We start from the raw sequence: 20,055 nt of genomic DNA, 5'->3' as shown, positions 1-20,055 counted from the left end.
CGCTGTGGGCTCTCCCTCGATCAGTTTCCCTTCCCTCGCTCCCCCCTCCCTCCGCACTTTTTCCGGTGATTTCCACTTTCAAAGCGGCCCAGCCAGATTTTCACGTCGACCATCTGTACGCTGCGAGCCCCTGAGGCAAGGGGTGGTGGGGGTGAAATTGGGGCAAAGGAGGCAGAAAAGGTTGGCCAATATGGAGACGACGGTCTCGGTAATATACCAAATGGTCAACATTTACCCGAGCATGTGTAATACAAAGCTGGCTTCAGGACCTTTGATTCATAGTTATAGCAGTGCTTGTCAAGATAGGAGAGAATGGGAAAGATTGGGACTGGAGGATGTGTGTGTGTGTGTGTGTGTGTGTGTGTGTGTGTGTGTGTGTGTGTGTGTGTGTGTGTGTGTGTGTGTGTGTGTGTGTTTTTGTGTGTGTGTGTGTGTGTGTGTGTGTGTGTGTGTGTGTGTGTGTGTGTGTGTGTGTGTGTTTTCGTGTGTTGGGGGAAGGGAAGGGTGCTGAGGATCACCTTAAGATGGAAACGAAGGACAGGGAAGCAGATGGGGAGAATGAAGGGGTTGGGGGAATGGGGCCAGCCCATTTAAACAGATATATATATATATATATATATATATATATATATATATATATATATATATATATATATATATATATATATATATATATATATATACACTTGTTGGCAAGACAAAAATCAATGACAAGGAGAGATTGAGGAGCTTGCTGGCTTGTTATTTGTTTGTTCAATGAAAATGAGAGTAAAAATGGACAATTATCTATGGAGTTCAATTATAATGCCCCCTCCTCTCCAGAGGAATTCTCAAGAGGCAAATGATTTTGGTTTTCTCTGCAAATGCCCAGACTGGAGTATCTACCTACCATTGACAAGGTCCACCTTCCCCACCGATCGCACAACATGAGTTGTACACAGAAGTGAAGGCTACCATAACTCAGTGATGTTCTCTCATATATATTTGCCATCATCATATAGTCACTCCATGTTTAGGAATATCGGTTGAGGGCAAGCCCTGCCAGGGTTCTACACCTGCAAGCCATTATGCTGTACCTGCAGCATGGATCTGCAGTTCGTTACACGGGGTACCAATTGAGCCGTTCCCACCAGATTTTTGCCCATCTTTATCTTCTTTTCTTCTACCTTCTTTATACCTGGTGGTTTTACTATCCTCTTCCAATAACTCAATTCGGTTTGTTGTTGATGGGGATTTATCACTTGAATTCACGCATAGAGCTTCTGGAGCACTACTATGGACCTATAAATCAAAAGTTGAATGGCCACACGTATTTTCGTTGATTTTTCAAGTGCATTTTAGCCATTTTTTTTTTAAATCGGTGCTAGTCATATGACTCTCACCCATGATGGCAGCTTTCTGACCACAGCTGATCAAGCAACTGTTTGCTGTTGCTCCATAATTAAGCCAACTTGTTTGTGATGGATAGGTGTAAACCATATGCAGTAAGAGTATATATTGATCAATCAGCAACAGATCACTGAGTCCGGTTGAGAGTTTGGTAATGACGTGTGTCTTTTCAAAAAGGTCGCAGAGGTTACCTTCCTGGCTAAAAGGTTTAATGTCCCAGGCTCTCCAAAGGATCATTTGTGCTTGAAAGGATTAACACGCTGCTCAGCCGATGGGCCAAGCTATGCCTGAAGGGGTTAAAATGCTGGGCGGTGTTGAAAGAGGTTAAATGCTGAGCTGCGTTGAAAGGGGTTAAAATGTTGGGTCCGTGCAGTGGGACGTGTGCCCTGCAGTGAGCACACGTCTGGCGCGCCGCTCCGCTTGCCAGCAGACTTGGCGTGCAGGGGGGCGGGTGGGGGCAGAGGAAATCGCTGGATGGAGAACAAGCAGGCGGGCTCCAAACACACGCGGCACGCTCCCTACTCAAGCAATTTCACTCTGCCTGTGCTCCTTTGCTTGCCCTCCATATCGAGTGCAATGGCGTTCCTCGTATTTCTGTAAAGCTTCTGTCAGCATTGTGACACACATGCTTCAACATCTTTTTTTTTTATTTCAACTTTTTTTAATTTGCTTTTAGTTCTAAACTGCAGGAGAAGGATGAGGCCCGCACATTCATTAAGAACCACCTCCTGTAAAGAAGAGAAGGGAATCGGAGTCGACCATGATGAGTGGACTGGCATCACTTGTGGATCAGACCAGTGTGGCATGCAGATTATCTCAATTCTGAAGATCATTAATGAGCCATCTGGGATTTTCTGCACCACAAGCAATTTCATCCAATCTTGATGTAGTTGTCCTGAAACTGATTCCACTTCTTGAGTTCCCGATAATGTATCTTTTCCTGTATAAACCAAATTCGAACCATCGACCTTCCTTCGCCACATTCCGAGCATTGATCCTTGCTGTATTTCTTCACTTGCTCACAGGAATAGTTATATATGGGTTGAAGGAAACACCCATGTAAAGACTGATGAGCGCACGAGTCACCATGAGTTTAAGAAAATGAACCTCACCTGTTGCTTTCATGACACCTTCATCTGACAAATCATAATCAATACTATCCTCCACCTTCTTTACTATTGTGGATTAAAACACGAGGATGATTTTTTTTGTTTTTTGATCTCTTTGCAGATATTTATTTATTTCGTGATGAAATATGGTGGAAATTATGACCCTTGATTGGAATGGATTAGAACAGCAAACGGCAATGCCGAGTACCCCTGCTAATTGCAAATATATTAGGATAAAGTAGGGAATACTGTGTATGGGGTTTGAGCCTGGAGTTCCATGCAACCGTTGAGGACCCGAACTGGCAAACCAAACCTGATTAGGTCAAGCAGAAAGAATTAATTTCCAACAACAACCCAAAGCTCTCCTTTTCTCCAACAACCTCATCTCAGATCACCAATTTGGTTTCAGACCAGGTCACTCCACCTTGGACAGGCTGCTTCTGCTCATCCAGCAATGGATGGAGGCCCTCGATATCAGACATGTGATCAGGACCGTCCTTCTGGACATATCTGGTGCCTTTCATACAGTCTTACATCCCGCCTTACTTCTCCAAACTCTCTGCTTATGACATTCAAGGCCATCCCCACACATGACTCTCTGACTTCCTCTAATCTCACAGCCAAAGTGTGCACTCAATGGATCCTTTAATCTCCTCTCCCTGTCAATGCTGGAGTGCTCCAAGGCAGTGTTTTGGGCCCAGTCCTATTCCTGAAATTCATCAATGATCTCTCTGACTCTGGAAAATCCTCTTTATATATTTGCTGTGGACTCCAGACTGTACCGTGACATCCCTCATCCTTCAGACAGGCAGGCTGTAATCTCTTCCTTCTCCTCAGACTTTGAATAAAACATCACAACCTGGTCAAACACTTATAATATGTCTTTCAATCCTGACAAATCTTACACTCTCATTACTCTTGGAGTCATGTCATGTCAGGTCAGATTACATCTGTGACTTGCTACAGGTACCATGCAAACCTGCACTAACATGTTTCATGGTCGGGTTCTTGGTGACTAAACCGTCTCCCCCACCAGGTTTCCTGGGGAGGAGGGTGTATGGATATGGACACCCAGCAGGATTAAAAACAACACCTGACAAAGGGTGGAGGAGCTCCTTGTAAGCCAACGGCTATCAATATTGAGTGCCAACTGTGTCTGCGAATGTCCTCCTGCAGTTTGGTTACCTTTTTTATGAGGTTGGTGGCAGGATTTGCACTCCAGCCACCGTAAAACCCTTCACTCTGCAAAACACAAGAAAAGCGCAAAGAAAATTGAAAACCCACTCCATGGGAGTACCTCCTGTGCAGCGGCTCTTCGCAGGGCAGCTCACCAGATGACGGGATTTGGACAAAGCCTTTGAGACCCCCACTCTTTGATGATAGGAGGAAAACCACGAGATAACCTTCCTGGATCAGTTTGCGGGAGTGTGTGTTGGGGTGATGCTGAGGTGTCGTCCACCAGAAGGCGATTTCCTTGGGTTAACCTGAGGTGGTCCCTTCGGGTGGGTGCCTGGAATGTCCTATCCCGAAGAGAGGATGATCATCTGTCTCTGTTATCATCTGAGCTCAAGCGTTTGAGCAGCAGTATTGCAGCGCTCTCTTGAGGTTTGGAGACCAGATAGTGGTGAGATCATGGGGGGTGGTTACACATACTATTGGTCTGGACACACTGATGGTTACCATGCCCAAGGAGTTGCTGTTGCTGTGTTCAATAACCTGACTCCAATGATAACTGAGGTAACACCGGTCAACGAGCACACTATGAGATGAAGCATTCGTCACTCCTTGGGTGTCATTTCCCTGGTCTCTGTATATGTTCCGACTGATGTGAGTGATCTCACCGTGAAGGATGCATTCTATGCCATGCTCGAGTTTGTGGTTGATCAGTGCCCCAGGCGAGATACTCTTCTAATCTTAGGGGATTTCAATGCTTTGACTGGTACTGATCGGGCTGGTTATAAGACATGTATTGGTCACCATGGGTCTGGAAATGTGAACCAGAACTGCAAAAAGTTCCCTAACTTTGCAAGAATTCATGGACTGAGGGTGGCTGTTTCACGGTTTCAGGGCCCACAGGCTCATCTCTGGACTTGGTATTCCAACACTGGTGGTGTGGCAAAGGAAATTGACCATGTGCTCATTGATGGTCACTGGCAGCTAATCCAGAACTGCAGGGTCTACCAGAGGGCTCAGTTCCTCAATACTGACACAGGCTTGTTATAGCAACTCTGAAGATGCACCTTCAATCCAGGAGAATGGTACTATCCCAGCCTCGGCTGGATGTTGGCAAGCTCAATGATTAGAGGGTAGCTGAGGAGTTTGAGGAACATGTCGAGTAGAGATTTGGGGGGTCTGGGTGCTTTGGGTAATCCTGAAGAGTTGTGGAGTGCCTTCAAGACCACCAACCTTGATGTTGCCGGTGGATGTCATGGAACTCACCAGATTGCGAAGAAGAATTTTGTCTTTCAAGGGATACTGGATACCATTGACCAGAGTCACAGGGCCAGGCTGAGTGGCAGAGCTGAGGTGTTCAGGTAGCTGAGGCGTAAAACTGTACGTGCACTAGGGTGGAGAAGGAGGCCTATGTACGAGGAATCTGGGAGGGGGTCGAGCATTACTTGGAGTCAGGTGATTTTTGTCCTGCTTACAGGGGAATTCGTGCATTGCATTCCTCCAAGCCCATCCCTGCAGTTAGAACTGGAGGGTGGTGGGCGCTTGACAGAGGAGTCCGAAGTGAAGGCCCGTTGGGCTGGTTACCTTGAGCAGTTGTACCAGGCTGATCCACAAGCTGTCGAGTTGGATGCCAGGGGTGTTACAATCCCTATTCCTGACCCTCCAATCAACTGTCCACCTTAATTTGTGGAAACACAGGCTGTGATGGACTGGTTGAGGAGGGGTAAAACTCCTGGGATCTTTAGCATCCATGCTGAACTTCTCGAGGCTGATGGAAATGCTATACTCATGTCGTTTCATGCAGTTCTGTGCTTTGCCTGGAACGCAGGCATAATTCCAAACTGCCTGGAAGAGGGGCCTTGTCCATCTCTGGAAAGGGAAGTGTTATCACCAGGACTGCAACAACTACCGAGGGGTGACGCTGCTCTCAGTGCCGGGCAAGGTCTTTGCTCGCTTAATTCTTAATAGGGTTTGCCACCATCTGCTTGAGCATCAGTGTCCAGAGCAGTCAGGCTTCACACCAAAGCAGTCAACAATTGACTGTATCCTTGCCCTTTGGGTCCTCACCAAATGCAGACGAGAGTTATGGCAGGGCTGCTTGCAGCCTATGTTGATCTCTGCAAAGTGTTCGATTCAGTCAATCGGGATGTCCTCTGGAGGATTCTTGGTCTTCGTGGGGTGCCAACAAAACTGATCAATCTGATGTATGAACTCGACTCTGGTACTGAGAGTGCTGTGAAATGTGGTGATACCCTCTCCGACTTATTTCCAGTTGTTACTGAAGTTCCTCAGTGGTATATGCTGGCCCCCAGATGGAAACAATTCTGGGGAGAGTTTCCGAGAGACAAAGCCCTGGTGCATCGTTTGGGAATGTCAAGATCTCTGACCTTGATTTTACAGATGATGCAGTCATCTTTGTGGAGACTTTAGATATCCTTTTGGGGGCCCTCGAGGTACTGAATGAGGAGTCAGTGCTACTGGGATTATGGGTTTCCTGGGTCAAAACTAAAATCCAGGCTTTCAATGACATGTTGGTATGCCTGATGTTGGCTTAATGGTTAGGGTGGTGAGCTTAGGAACCTCGTATCCTGAGTTCAAATCCCATTCGGCTGTTGAAGTTGAATTAATACCATGTGGGGTTGGCTCTGCCTGTCATCCTTCTGAGGTCAGCAAAAGAGTGCCAGCTTTCTGGTATCCTGTTTTAGAGTGTTGACCCATCCAGGATTGTGTCCAAGAGGCAAGGAGACTGCTTATGCAGCACCAATGCTCTGTGCAGAGTATGGTTCCAACGGAATGACGTATTGGATGCTGCTATGTTGTCTGTACTTGTTTGTGGTGAGAATGTTGAGAATCTGGAGAGATTCCCTGACCTTGGTCGTGATATTCATGTCTCTGCTGGCTGTGAGCCAGAGGCCAATAAACATCTGCTTTGGGCCTGGGGAGTCATGGATTCACTGGATAGTGGGGTGTGGCACTGTCCGGACCTGTGCAGAAGGATGAAAGTCTGAGTCTTCAGGTCCTTGGTAATTCCAGTGTTGCTCTATGGATGTGAGATTTGGACTCTGACCAAGAATCTGAGATGGAGACTTAATTCCCTTGGTACCAGGTCTCTTCAGAGAATCTTTAGCTATCACTGGTCGGACTTTCTGTCCAACGAGTGGTTGCTGAGAGAGGCTCAAATGAGATTTGTTACCTGCATAATCAGTGAGCGTCACCTGCGGCTGCATGGACATGTGGCTCGTTTTCCTGATGCTGATCCTGCTCACCAGATTCTTTCAGTGAGGGAGTCTCGTGAGTGGAGGAGGTCAATGGGCTCAGAGTAATGCACTGAATTAATGTAGTGCAAAGAATGCACTGGATTTTACAAGTAATAAGGAATAGGAATCTTTTATTATAAGGAATAGAATAAGGAATATTTTAGTCTTTGCTTAGTTTGAAGTCAATTAAACCATTTTGACGAAGTTATGAGCGAAAAACGATTCTTCTTGTTCCTTCTTTGTTCTTCTTTGTTCTTCTTACAAAACCTTTAGGACTCGGCTCTTTTATACACAGGATCCGGATCTCCTTAAATACTAAACACTTGTACACATCCTCACATAGACAGTGCCTTTTGAGAGCGTCTATCATGAACTTTTAAATATATTCGGACATTTGCTTTAAAGTTTCGAAAAGTTCACATTACTATTTAAAGAGTATTCCATTTAATGTGTTGTAATTTCGTAAATACACGATTTTCTCATCATGAACAGGAGCCTCCATGATGGGTCTCGCTATTGGCTCCATCAAGGCACGTGACGAAATATTGGAAGTTATTGTTATTGCCTTTAGGACGCAGCTCTTGGACACATTTGTCCTTGTTAGCAAATGGACTGCCAATGGTCCCTCAAAATCATTTGGATCTCCCAAGACCAAGCTTTTATATTTTTATTTTGCATACCAAGTTGAGGCTCATGTAAGAACTTATACACAGAAACATATAACAAGGCAGGAGATAAAAGCGTTGGGAGAGGAAAGCACTAAATAGTGGATAATGAAGAGAACAGGATATCTGTGGAAGGGAGAGGGATAGGGCAGGGTACATGGGGAAGACAAAATGGGACTACAGGGACTTTCACGAAGGAAAGCAGGGAATTTGAAGGAGCTGGAGTTGGGGTGGATTAACGGGGGTAGAAAAGATCGAGGTTTTGGATGGATGAAAGAGTGAAGGTGAGCATGGTGAGATGAAAGAGTGAAAAAAGAGGAATGAAAGAGTGAAGGTGAGCAGTGATTATGGATTTTTGTAGTTCAACCAGAAGGGGTTTTTTGGCGAATCCTGAGTGCCCTGAGGAAATATAGGGGTGACAGATCACAGACAGAGCAGGGTCGGGGTGGGGGGGGGTGCAAGACCGGAGAGGAGACAGTAGAAGACAGAAAGACCACTGACCTCCCTTCAGAGCTTCAATGCAGTGGTGAATCACTACCACAGGTGATCCCCCATCCATACTCATGATCTCTTCTACCCCAAGTAACCCAATTTTGAAGCACTTCCTTTTCCAGGTTATTGTGATTTCCCCCTCTCCCTCACCTCTTTTTGTTTGTTAGTAGTTGGTTGGTTTGGTCCTTTTTAGGTCATCTCTTCGAGCATGACATAATATGGGTGTAGATGTCCTTCGATCTGTCCGTCCGTCCGTCTGTCCGTCCGTCCGTCTGTCCGTTGCGAAAATGACGATTTTCAAATTCTATCTCCTCCGCCATTTCTCAAGCGATCTTGAATTTGATTGTGGCATATGAATCTATGAGACAATATCTAAATTTTGTCTGGCCGGATTTTCGATATTCGCTTTCGTTTTCGTGTCACGTGACTTCAAAGTTGGCAAAAAATGCGAAAATGACGATTTTCAAAATCTCTCTCCTACATTTCTCAAGCAATCTTGAATTTGATTGTGGCATATGAATCTATGGGACAATATCTAAATTTGGTCATGCCGGATTTTTGATATTCGCTTTCGTTTTCGTGTCACGTGACTTCAAAGTTGGCAAAAATTGCGAAAATGACGATTTTCATGCGAAAATGACGATTTTCAGAATCCATCTCCTACATTTCTCAAGCGATCTTGAATTTGATTGTGGCATATAAATCTATGGGACAATATCTAAATTTTGTCAGGCCGGATTTTCGGTATTCGCTTTCGTTTTCGCGTCACGTGACTTCAAAGTTTGCAAAAACTGCCCTACCTTCAGGAGGCTATATATTCTCTCGCAGAGATGACCATCACTCCTGCACGGGGGTCATTTTCTTCTGTTTCATCCCCAATTTCCCCCTTCATCTTCTTGCTATGTTTCATTCACCTTGCATGTAGCTTTTTCACCACCATGTGGTATTATTCTCCCCCTCCCCTTGATTCCACTCTCACTCCTAAGCTGCTGTGAGTGTCCCCCCCCCACCCCACCCAGTTCCCTTCCATTCTGCTCTTGCTCTTCCACGAGCCTCGGACATGTATACAAATATAATAATCCCCTCTCTGTCCACCAATCATTGAGTTCTTCACGTTGGTTATTGTTTGTATCCAAATCTTGCTTTGTCACGATATACATGTCTGCATGTACTTATTCGTTTAGGAAGGCTATACATGAAAAATATTGGGAGTAATTATTGAAATTAAAGGATATAATTCAACACCTGGATTGGTTTGAGGATAGAGGGGTAGCATCTGGAATCCGAATCCTATCTATGTTCCTCCTGATGACTACCTTTGTCTATTCAGGTTCCTCCTGATGACTCCATCTTTGTCTATTCAAGTTCCTCCTGAGGACTACATTTGCCTATTCAGGTTCCTCCTGATGACTACCTTTGCCTATTTAGGTTCCTCCTGATGACTACCTTTGCCTATTCAGGTTCCTCCTTAAGACTCCATCTTTGCCTATTCAGGTTCCTCCTGATGACTACCTTTGCCTATTCAGGTTCCTCCTGATGACTACCTTTGCCTATTCAGGTTCCTCCTGATGACTATCTTTGCCTGTTCAGGCTCCTCCTGATGATTCCATCTTTGTCTATTCAGGTTCCCCCTGATGACTCCATCTTTGCCTTATCAGGTTCCTCCTGAAGACTCCATCTTTGCCTATTTGGATTCCTCCTGATGACTCCATCTTTGCCTATTTGGGTTCCTCCTGATGACTCCATCTTTGCCTATTCAGGTTTGTCCTGATGACTCCATCTTTGTCCATTCAGATTCCTCCTGATGACTACCTTTGCCTATTCAGATTCCTCCTGATGACTCCATCTTTGTCTATTCAGGTCCCTCCTGATGACTCCATCTTTGACCTATTCAGATTCCTCCTGATGACTCCATCTTTGTCTATTCAGGTCCCTCCTGATAACTCCATCTTTGACCTATTTAGGTTCCTCCTGTTGACTCCATCTTTGACCTATTTGGGTTCCTCCTGATGGCTCGAATGCTGTATTTTGTGTTTTATGTAATTACAAGTGACACGAGTAAAAAGTAATTGCAGCGTGATGATGAATGTCTGACTGGTACAATAGATTATCACAGAGAATACAAAAGTAAAAGAAAGAAGTTGCAAAATGTAATTTGTATGCGAGTCCCTTGCATTACTTCGGCTGTAGTGTTGAGCATTACACCCTATTTTCTTACGACCATCCTTTTTATCATTGTGTGCTTGTGTAATCCTGTTTTAAATGTCCCATATTATTCAACCAAGTTTCTCAGTCAGTGTTTCACCATCATTGCTTTTATTTGAGCCCATCCAGCCAAAATAACCTTCATACTTGGACATTGTGCACATTGTGCCATAGTTCTGTGTATTCCTTAAGCCTATTCACCATCAGCTATAGGGGTAGTTTCAGAACATCTCCTGGTTGCTTGGGATCATTGTGTTGCTGCAAGATGACTCCTTGGCCAGTGAGTTGTGTGTCATGTGGATGTTGTCTTGATTTTGGTTTGGAATTAGTATTTTATTTGTGGTGCCAGTGATAACTTGCCGACTCATTACAAAGGATACCATGGGATCATTAACGTCCACCAACTGATGCCAGCAGAGAGGACACCCAGTTTATTGTCCATCTAAGGTATGGCACACACCAGTATGAGAGTTTATAGTCGTGCCAGGAATCAAACCCAGCCTAGATGGTTTAATAGTAAGTACACTTCCACTGCACCATCCTGTAAGACCAATCTCTTAACCATTATGCTCCCACCAAAATGTTTCAATGTAGTTTTAAATGACCGATTTGTGAATTGCTGTCCCAATTGCCCACAAAGAAATCAAATTTTGATTAGTCTGTCCATGACTTTACCTTTTCAATACATTCCATTTCATTTCACTTCCTGAAACCCCCTCACATTTTTGCGGTCCAACTTGTGTCTTTTTCATGGCCACAAGACCATTTAGTCCAGAATCTCAAACTATTCACTATAAGAAGGAACACTGACTTGTTCTTGGTGATGTTGAGCTGTGATGTAATTTCAGAGGTTGGACTGGAATGTTTCCAATTTTATTGAAAGAGGTAGGGGTGCTCAAAATAGGCAGGCCTGGAGAGGGAAAACTCTTTTGGGGCCATTGCAGTAGTAGTAGTATTAGTAGTAGTAGTGGTGGTGGTGGTGGTGGTGGTGCTTTTGTTAAAATTGTCACAATTCCATTGAAAGTTGCTCACATTCCTCATCTCCATGGTTAGGACTGTAACAGACAAGGTAGAGCATTTTAAAGAGAATGACTACCAAGACATATAAGAGGAGGGAGGGAGTGAGACTAAAACTTTTTTTATCCCCCCTTTTACAAAAATAATGATAACTAGAAGAGCACTTAGTAGAGTGTGTAATGAATCATACCTCCACCATGTAATGCCTGATCCATGAGAACATATCGGGCCTAATACATTTTTGAAATATCATGCTATATATAGTTTTTGGCCCTATCAATGGTGAAGAATCACTTTAAAAATTGAATAATTCTCATATTTAGATCCGGATTTGGATCTTCACCAAAAGCGAATCAATTTGTCATGGTCATGCACCCAACCCAACCGAATTGATCCACAACTATTTGAGATATTGTTCTCCATATCAGTTTTGGTTCCATCTCTCGATAGTGAAGAATCACTTAAAAAATGATCAGATTCGGATCCAGATTCGGATCTTCACCAAAATTGAATCAATCCGTCCTTGTCACACAACCAACTTGTCCACCAAGTTTCATTAAAATCAGTCACAACTTTTTTAGATATCGTGCTATATATTAGTTTAGCCTAATCTCTCAATGGTGAAAAATCACTTTAAAAATTATCAGATCCGTATCTGGATTTGGATCTTCACCATAATCGAATCAAGTCTTCCTTGTCATACAACCAACTTGTCCACCAAGTTTCTTCCAAATATGTCCACAACTTTTTGAGATATCGTGCTCTATATCATCTTTGGTCCTATCAATAGTGAAGAATCACTGAAAAATTCTCATAGTCGGATCCAGATCTGGATCTTCACCAATGTCTAATCGGTTTGTCCTTGTCAGACACCCAACCTGCCTTCCAAATCTCACCAGGATCCATCCACAACTTTTTGAGATATCCTGCACACAGACAGACAGACAGACAGACAGAGATGGATGAAACCATAACCTCCTTCACCTTTGGTGGTGGAGGTAATAATCAGACAAGTAAAAGTAAAGAGCCTTGTGCAGAAATACTACAAAGTGCTTTATTTACTGTCCAAATTTCTTAAAAACTATCGAAGGTGCTTGAATATTGTGCCACCTTAAACTCCGAAGTGATTAGTCGTAGTCGTAGTGGTCGTAGTTGTACGTCGTCATCGTCATCCCTCATTCATGATGCAAAGCCAGCAAGTTCCTTCAACAGTAGCAGATGGAGTCACGACTGTAATTCAGACTTGGTGTTTGCTTCAAACCAATTTGCTAACCAATGTGAGAAAATTGTCCTGGACCCATTTCTAAATGCCCATCATCAATCTATTGGAATCAAACTCCATGCATTGGTTGCCTTGTGTGGTTCCCTTCTGCTGACATTTCAAACTGAAAAAGGCAAACTAGGAGAAATTCTCAGTTGAACTGGATGTTGCAATCAAAGACCAACTGCTAATTATGATGTTTTTGTGGAAATTATAAAAAGGTCCTCTAGGACCAATATCCCGAGAGGGACTAATCAATGCCGTATCACATGAGTGGTAAAATAAGTGCCAAGAGCTGATTGAGTCTACAAATATGACCCATATCCACAGAAAAGCCTGTGCGACCATAAATATGCTGGGAAATGACTTCACAAAAGCACAACCTTAGTTTGAGATCCCAGCAGACAGAGCCACCCATCAGTTCCTCATGAATGGCCAAGAAAACCCAGGTCATTGCCCTATTAGAATTAAACTTCCAAGGCCTGCTGATGATGATCAAGAGGACTCTAACCTCATCAGACCCTTCACCATAAGTCATAAGTGAAGTCCTACTTGGCAAAGTGATGACCTGAAACAAAACTGCAGGATGTGACGACATCCTCCATGAACAATTGCCTTTCAGACGTTACGAGACATGTTCATGTTGTCAATCTCAAGATTTGTTTTCATATAAAAAGAAACATACAAATAAAGGTTTGATCTCGAACAAAGCTACTTGACTACCAACAAGATCCCAAAGCTGCGGAGACATGCAAGACTAGTGGCTATACTGAAGCCTGCAAAAGATCTTGCCAACACCAAGAGTTTCTGACACATCTACCTGCTTTGTCACATGTACAAACAATTTGACAAAACTAATTCTAAATCATCTAGTGTCCTTTGTGGATCAGCATCTCATCGCTGAGCAAACCGTTTTCAGACCTTGAAAGTCCTGCACAAGCCACTCCTGAATCTCACCCTATTCATTGAGGATGGCTATGAGAAAGGGATGATAACTGGTGTGCCGTTGTTGGCCTGATGGTGGCAAGTGAAAGTAAATCACAGGATTCTTGTCAGAAGTTATTCCAGATAACAAAAGATGCAAGACTGACAAATCTGATTCAAAACATGCCGGTGAGTAGATGTTTCTTTGTGGACCTTCAGGGTTAATTTCACAAGATGGCATAGACAGAAGAATGGACTACCTCAAGACAGTGTTCTTGCTGCCTTCCTGTTTAATGTACACAAATGACCAACCCATGCATCCAACCACCAGGAGTTTCTTGTATGCTGATTATGTCTGCATTGCATCCCAGGATAAATCCTTTGAAAAAGTGGAACAGTCCCTCACTAACACAAGAGCTCAATTAGCCAACTACTATGCCATCAACCACTTGCAGGCTGACCCAGAGAAGGTGCAAATCAGTGCCATTCATCATAAGAACAGGGATGCAAATCGAAAGCTGAATGTCCACTGGGATGGGAGAAGACTGACTCGCAACCTCAAGTCAATATACTCTGGAGTCACTGAACCACACCTTCAGCTACGAAGATCATGTCTTCAAGACAAAAGCGAAGGGAAGAGCCAGAAACAATATATTGATGGTTGACCAACTTTAAGTGGGGAATAGACCCAGGGACCATACAAAGTACTGCACCTGCCTTGTGCATTTGTCAGCAGAATATGCTTGTCCTGTTTGGGGCCGTTCGTCACATGCCAAGAAAATGGATCCAGACCTCAACACGGCCTACAGAGCTATTTCTGATTGCCTTAAAACAAGGCGAGTGGATGAGCTGTATTTGCTATGTGGTACTGTTCTACCTCTGATCAGAAGGGTAGTCTCCTTACAAATAGAAAGATCCAAGGAGGAACGTGACTCTCACCACCCACTCTTTCAACACGAGCCAGCACCCAAGAGGTTAAAGTCCAGTCATAGTTTCCTTCATGCTGTTCATCCACTCTATGGTAACCCCCACAGCTGCAGGATAAATGTTTGGTCAGCGTACCTGCAATCAATACCTCACAAGCTGTCACTTGACCCTGAGGAGTCCCTGCCAAAAGGAGCCAGCAAGACATTGCCAACATGGCTGTGTCTCAATCTCCTCGGGACTGGAATTGGACACTGCAGAGCCCTTAGGCAGAAGTTTGGATATAATAAAACTGTCCCAACCAATTCTGAAATGTAGAGAGTCTCCTCAAAACAATATAGCATCACATAGATTGCCGTCTCTTACCAGAGCCTTGCAGTTCGGATGATCTGAAGGCTCTCAACTCTGTGCCAGAGTCTGTGTTTTGCAGTGGCTGGGATAAGTGTAGCTCCACGAAAAATAATAAGAAGAAGAAGAAGCAGTAATAATAGTAGTAGTAGTAGCAGTAAGTAGTCATCGTCATCAATGATGTTGCCTATTCTGCTTCCTGATTGACTTATTATCTCAATCCTTCGTATTACATATGAGAGTACTTGCTTTTCTCATACTTGTCTAATTTTCTTTGTACTATGTGTAACGAACACCTTTAACATGGGATGTATAAATTTTTGTTTGCATTTTCTGGTTCGAGATCAAACCTTTCTTTGTGTGTTTCTTTTTGTACAAAAACAAAGCCTGAGATTGACATTTGAACCATGTGATATCTGTGAAAAGGCCCCTTCCGCATTTATACTGATATCCACTTTGCAGCAATACACAATTATTTAATTATCCAATCAGTCGATTGAATGTGCTTCAACCTGTTTTTTTTTTATTCACCCAACATACTTAATATTTCAATTTTCTTTCCTTAAACTTCGAGCAGTTTCCAAAGGTTTTATGTGGAGTATATGTGGTATACCGACACACCAAACAGCCCTCCTTATGCAGCACCCTAATAAGGTTCATTTTTCAGTCTATACATCAGTGAATGATTGTTTCTGGTACTTTTGGAACGTATCCTGTTTTCACCAGGCTGGAATATTTCTGCTAAACGTTTATATCCACAGCTGTAATTAAACGGGAGCATTAAGAAATGCAGCCGGACTTGAAGCAACGTGGCCTGGTTTCCTTCGAGATTTTTTCATACTTTAGGGTTTTTTTTAAGCTTTCCAATTCACACAGCAATTTGTTACACTTTGCAGTTAGAGGTATGCAATGTCTAGGTTTGTGCAAATACAGCGATTAATGTGGAAGCTGTAACCTCTTAAGATATATATATATATATATATATATATATATATATATATATATATATATATATATATATATATATATATATATATATATAATTTTATTTTTGTTTTTTTTTTACCTCTGCCACCGAAAATGATGGAGGTTATGTTTTCACCACATTCTGTCTGTCTGTTTGTCTGTTTATCTGTTTTTGTACAGGATATCTCAAAAAGTTGTGAACGGATTCGGATGAAACTTGGTGGACAGGTTGGGTATGTGACAAGGAGGAAATGATTCGATTTTGGTGAAGACCCGGATCCGGATCCGATGACTAGAATTTTTACGTGATTCTTCACCATTGAGAGATGGGACTAAAAATGATATATAGCACAATATCTCAAAAAGTTGTTGACTGCTACATTGTTGTTGTTGCTACAAAAAGTTGTTGATTGCTACAACTTTACGATTTGGACAAAACTTGGTGGACAGGTTGAGTGTGTTGCAAAGACGAATTGTTTCGATTTTGGTGAAGATCCGGATCTGGGTATGAGAATTATTTAATTTATAAAGTGATTTTTTTCATGATTGAGAGAAAGGGCCAAAAAAGATAGAGTACTGAATAGCACGATATTTCAAAAATGTATTGCACCCGATATGTTCTCGTGGATCAGGCATTATGTGGCAGAGGTATGCGCTCTATAAAGTGCCCTTCTGGTTTTTATTGTAATCGTATGCAGCCTGTGGCTGCTTGGTTGCATCATTTTCTCGGGGTGTGGCTGTGCCGCTGCCCCTGTTACCTGTAAGCTGTTACTCATTTTGCCAACTTCAGGATGACATGCTGAGTGAACCCACCTGGAGTTTCTTGGCAAGGGTTATACTGGGCTGTTTGCCAATGATTGCTATATATATATATATATATATATATTTACAGGAAATAATTGGCAATCTACCCAGTATAACCCTTGTGTGTCAAAATGGCGCTCCTGCAAATTCCTTGCAACTTATTCGCCTCCTGATCCACCAGTCAGAATGCTACTAAATTTAGGTTGCAACATTAGGCCAGGGTCGTGATGTTAAATTGAGGAGGCCATGCCAATCACATGACCAGAAATTTGTCAAAATGGCAGTACAGCAAATTTCTTCCAAAATCATCTTTTTCCTGATCAGCCAATCAGAATGCCACCAACTTTGGGTTACAACATGAGGCTTGGGTGGGGATTATAAATTGCCAAAGTCATTCTGATTGCTTGACCGGAAGTGTATCAAAATGGTGGAATCAGTAAAAAAAAATTCGAAAAATCACGTATATTCCTTCAAAAATCTTCCTCTCCCGACCCACCAGTCAGAATGCTACCAAATTCCGGTTACAACATTAGGCCACTGCCCAGATATGCTGCAGTTCCTGTGGTCCTATTTTTAGAAGATAATCAGCATATTTTAAACGTTTCTACTTTACCTCTGACAATTTGAGGGACGTTATCATCAACACCTCTATCCAGTTACCTAAGATGTATATTGTATTTTGATGTTATATTGGTTTGTGAAATAAGAAATTTCAAAATACTAGAAGCACCCGCTCCCTACGGGAGCCGTCAAGGGGGTCGTGTTATTATATTTATGCCTATTTTACTCCAAGGGGTCCCAGAATTACACACCCAAAAAATGATTGCGATCAGTTCAGCCGTTTTTGCGGTACCTGGGAACAGACAGACGGACAGACGGTGAATTGTAGTAAAATGAAATGCCAAAAATATCAAATAGAACGCTGAGGGGCATACTTACTAATAGTTGGGAAGGAAATTGCAAGTGGATGATGAACTGAAATTGGAAAAGAAGAAAAATCTCAGAAGCAAACAGGTAATTAACCTTGAGGTGATGTTGAGCTGACATTTATAATGACTGCAAGAGGATGTGGGATTTCATAAAACGAGCGAGACTCGTGCTCAACAAATGTGAGGAAAGGGGGACAATGGTGTGCATTTAGGTGCTCTGATCTAATAATCTCTGTTTTCTTGCACTTGTTGAAGGAAAGGTGCTGTCAAAGGTTTTGTGGGCACAAAATATTCTGAGTGATGAGTCATTGCCTTCATAGCAAAAATCCAGAACAGAAAATTGGTTACCTGCCAGAGTCCTAGCATACACTGGCCTCTGATTATTGAAAGTCATTTTGGAACCTCGATTTCCAACTAAACAAGTCTCCAAGCGACAGCACATGACATGATGAAATTCCGTTCGTATGAATCATCTGAACAACAGTTTGTAGTCAGGTCCTTTTCTCTTTGGAATTGAACCAAAAATAGACAACTCGAAGGTGAGCGGAAATATTAAAGACTGGTCATTTGTAGTTAGAAGGACCTCATTGGGACACATCCACACAGGTATAAAATAATTATTCCACCATGTATTAGCACAAGTTCCATACCAAGCACAGGTACCCTCTGAGAATTACAAGCACAGGCATACCAAGGAGGCATTGTTGAAGATGTGTGTCATCTGACTCATGATTTAAACATGTCATCAAATGTTGAATGATCAAGTGGTTGAGCGACATGACTACAATAGTCTTGCAGCCACCACAAATCGTTAACCACGAAATGATGCTTTGGTCAATCTCAGGAAAAGCAATCTCTGACCTTTTACTGAGTTTGATGAGGCTGTTCAAGGACAGATCTCAACCAATGGTTAATCTGGGATTTTTAATGGTGAAAGAAGGTTTACATTTGATTCAAACTGTTAAAGAAATGTATGATCAGCTTCGTAGGTTAGTTTGTTAGTTTGTACGCAGCATAACGCTGCGGGGTAGCATCATTGGCTGAGGGTGTGGCTGTGCCGCTGATTCATGACCACAAGAGGAAGCGGGATTTGCCCTCTACTGGTTAGGGAAGGAATTTGGGATTTGTTCAGCATGCCGGCAATAGCTCGCAGTCTTCGCAAATGACATCCTGAGGTCTTTAACATACACCAACGAATGCTGACAGACACCCATTTAACCTCCATCCGATGGAAAGCACACACATTGTGGAATCACCCTCACTGTGAAACACCGGGATGACAGTTTACAGTCGGTTCAGGGTTCAAACCCAGGCTGGACAGCTTAGAGCCAAATGTGCATACCTCGAGGCTAACCTGTCACTCCGGCGTCATAGGTGTGTGATGGTCATTGAACATTTATGTGGATAATGTTTCGAGAAAACACTTGAAATTTTTTTTTAATATAATTTAAATAATAATTGTTGACTTTGCAAATAAAAATGATGTTTTTTTTCTTAGAAAGGGAAGTAGTGGCTGGACCAGTCGAACACTCTTCTTCTTCATGCTTATTAGTTGTCACTGAAATAACTCTGGTGTGTTTGAAATGTTATATTCGCCTCATGAGTGGGCGATGGCGGCCGAGCCAGCAAACTGATGTTTGCCCAGTGTTCCAACCGACAACTCCAAACTGTGCCAAGGTTGGACCAACGTTAGTGTGCTGGCTGCATCACGACTACGACACACCCACTAGTTGAATGCAATATTTCAAAATGAAAATTGGATGATTCAGTTTTCGTGAAACAAACATGAATAAAAGTAAGAGGGAGAGGAAGGTAAAAACGTGGGAAGAGAAGATGGAAGTTGGGGGGGAAAGGAGTTTGAGAGGAGCGAGATTGGCTTTTGCAATCACTTAGAAACTTCAGCTTATTTTGTGGTCTCTAAATGCATATTCTTCCTAAATAAGGTTCCTTCTAGATTCTAAAAGATGACTTTGTCACTATAAGCACAACTTTACGATTTGGAAGTGTCGAGTAATGCAACTCATTGTGAAGCTCAAAATCCTTTCGCTCTTGATGATGTGACAGCTCATCAATAATCCTTTGGCTTGGATTTTTTTAATTCCCTTCAAAAACAGCAAAAATGCTCGTGAATTTCTAGATTGAGGATTTTCCAGGAAGTCTTCAGGAAAAATGTATCAGATTTTTTTTTTGCTACAGGCGTTCACCTTGGTTTGACTACCTCCGCCATCAAAGGTTGACGGAGGTTATGTTTTCACCTCTGTCTGTCTGTCTTTTTCTGTGCAACCACTTTTTGGATTGAGACGACATTTTCACTGGAGGTGTGACGACTCATGCAGAATGTTTTATTGATAATTATGATGCCAAAAGTCACGTGGTTTGGCATCCATGTCGGAAAAACGGGAAAACTTTGGAACTCTGTATATCTGAAATCGCATGACGGAAAAAATTGCAACTCGGCACACGGCAAGTACTCGTCATGGGAAATAAGTGTGATTTCTTATGACGTCATAGGTGCCTTCCTTACGGCGTCGTAATTGCTTATGTAGAACACTACATCTTATTAGTATGAAAATATTTGAGGGTCATCTTGAA

At 42.7% G+C, this 20,055-nt stretch overlaps 1 protein-coding gene across 7 annotated transcripts in view; it reads left to right on the top strand.

The window, feature by feature from the left end:
• The window catches only part of ADAMTSL2 (ADAMTS like 2), a 225,241-nt gene that overhangs the window by 42,027 nt on the left and 163,159 nt on the right, over positions 1-20,055 (top strand). The gene's annotated exons all lie outside the window — the stretch shown is intronic.

Source organism: Eptatretus burgeri, chromosome 14 (assembly GCF_056783735.1).
Source record: "Eptatretus burgeri isolate ZD-2024b chromosome 14, Ebu_testis_v1, whole genome shotgun sequence".
Taxonomy (NCBI): Eukaryota; Metazoa; Chordata; class Myxini; order Myxiniformes; family Myxinidae; genus Eptatretus; species Eptatretus burgeri.
Note: the sequence above shows the minus strand (reverse complement) of the source record. Positions and strands in the feature narration are given on the sequence as shown.